General features: G+C 49.0%; 1 protein-coding gene across 1 annotated transcript in view; it reads right to left on the reverse strand.

The window, feature by feature from the left end:
• cacna1ab (calcium channel, voltage-dependent, P/Q type, alpha 1A subunit, b) overlaps positions 1-2,500 on the reverse strand; it is a 111,298-nt gene that overhangs the window by 78,407 nt on the left and 30,391 nt on the right. The gene's annotated exons all lie outside the window — the stretch shown is intronic.

Consider the following 2,500-nt stretch of genomic DNA (forward strand, 5'->3'; position numbering starts at 1 on the left):
TTACATCCCATCCGCCTCGAGACGGCGCTCACGTGCAAAGAAAGGGGTGGGGGCGGGGTTGGGGTGGGGGGGGGTTGTCTCGTTCAGGTTTTCATACCTAAGAGGCGTCCAGCATTAAACACCAGACGACCAATGGATGGGATGCTTAAAACAAACAAACCAAAAAAAAAAAAGAGAGTGAACGTGATCAACCACAGTCGTTAGAATTCACGGAAGAGCGTCCTCCCCACAGATGAGTGCTTTTTTAAAGAAAAAAAAAAAAGATTATAACAAACACACACTGAAAAAGAGACTACATAAGATATCGATGTTCTGTCTTCCTCGAGAGTGTGGGGTCCACATTTTAGCAGATTTTTTAGTCTCTCAGCAGCTTTGTATCGTCTTGGGCATCACAACGTAAACATTTCGACGCTCTCATCATGACTGCGATTACCCATTCGAGTAGAAACGTGTACAATGTTAGGAAAACGTAACTATACGACACTACATGCGTCTTTTTCCAGAGTACGTCTTGGTGTTAAGTGCGACGGCATGCTCAGGCTTTTTAGAGGATAAAAATAGAATAGTAAAGGTTGAAAAACCTTTAATAATTGATTTATTTCAGTAGAATCCGCAATGTTAGTTATAGTATGGAAATATCCAGGTCTTCTCCGCCAAACTCTCGGTAACGCGCAAATTCCGATGATGGGGCTTCCCCAGATTCGCACCTCGGTGACATTTGTTGATATTTCAGCAAATTAAGTTTATTTGGTTTTCAGAGCCATTGGTCCTACGGCGTGGGCGTAAGCGTGCGCTCGGAAAACGAAAATACCAAGTGAGGATTTTGATCTTTTGCTCTTTCTCTATCAGTTTCTCCAAGAAAACGAAAGAATTCGCAACGCAACCATCATCTAAACTCCAGTTGAGAAATCCAAGGCGCATAAAATCCAGAGGAGACGAAAGTGGAGGTTGAGAGGAGCATTATCGGCTCTTGTGAGACGGAGGAACGGGTAGATTCTCGCGCTAGCTCTCATCTCCTCTGCCACCAGTAAGGGCGCAGCCGAAGAACCGAGGAACACCCCCTCCCCGCATCGCCTCGAGCTCCAAAAAACCCCCAGCTGCGCCGTCCACCGGTTTTCTCTCTCTCTCTCTCTCTCTCTCTCTCTCTCTCTCTCTCTCTCTCTCTCTCTCTCTCTCTCTCGCTCGCTCGCTCGCTCGCTCGGGGACACGCGGTCCGGAGGCAGTATGGCTTTGGACGCCTGCCGAATTTTAAAAAAAAGGAGAATCGGGGCGCGCGCAAACGCGCGCGCGAGTCTCCGATCAGCTGACGGGTTTAGCTGCACTGAGCATCTCATCGGTTTAACTCTACCCAAAGCTCCGTCCTCAGATCTGTAGCCAAGCCTAGCAGCACATGACGCGCATCCCCATAGTGACTCGCTCATCCTCTCCTCCACTCCCGCTCCGTCTGGAGGCGCACGGCTCACTTTCGGATGCCAAGCGAGGACCAGACCGAGCCATGTGTGCCATTTTGCTTCTTTCGCAGTTTCACATCCCAGTCCTTGTCAGACGAAACAGCCAAAAGCAACATGCGGCACTTCTGTCTGCGCTTGCATTCTGACTCACACACCTTGCCGGAAGAGGAAATGTTCAGGTTATCTGTTGACCTAATATGGGTTTGTTTTTGCGAGCGTTCAAAAAATGATGGCAAAACTGTAAAATCTTCGCTCAGGACGATTATTTACAGCCAGGCAAGACTTATTCTCACAGAACCGAACATCGTCTGTAAAACACGAGGGGCCAGAAAGTCTGTCTTGAATTAACTCGTCACCCTAACCCGTCCTGCCGCTTGACACCTCCTGCCTTAGGTCGCTAATTCCGCTAATTGAGGCCGTCTTGCCTCTCACTGCGTAAAACGCATCGAGGACCGATTTGTTCAAGCGGAGCGGAGTCGGGTTCTTTGGTATAGACTGGTCCAGTGTTCACAGGTTAGGTTAGAGGGCCCGGAACAGAACGCTGTGGACAAGACGTGTCCAAACAGCGCTGTCCGTGGTCCTGAAACACGGTGCGCGCAGTGAAACGGCAATGCCATAGAAACATTAACGCGAGTGCTCGGTATAAATGTGGAAATGCGTACTAAAGCTGCTGTAAGTACGGTCGGATTAGTCAGCAGATTTGTTCCGGGAGCTTGGTGTCATTTTAATGGAATAAAAACGCGGATTCCCGCTGCGGAGGTGGAGTGGCTGTCCTGGCAGTGGACGAGCGAGCGCGAGTGGCGGGTGACGCGCGTGAGTGAGCGGACATGGGTGTTTAGCAGAACCTAAAACGGCAGCGCATCTCGAAACATGATTAATTTTACCCGTATTTCGCCACTTAAATTGGGTATTTTTGGCAGCGAGAAACAGAGAGAACAGAGAGAAGAAAAGAATGAACACCACAATCACATGCACTTAGATGATGTAGTCATGTTCTGATGCATACATGTGTATTTGTACTGGTGATTCAGACGCCTGGATGCTGCGTG

This window comes from Electrophorus electricus, chromosome 21 (assembly GCF_013358815.1).
Source record: "Electrophorus electricus isolate fEleEle1 chromosome 21, fEleEle1.pri, whole genome shotgun sequence".
Classification (NCBI taxonomy): domain Eukaryota; kingdom Metazoa; phylum Chordata; class Actinopteri; order Gymnotiformes; family Gymnotidae; genus Electrophorus; species Electrophorus electricus.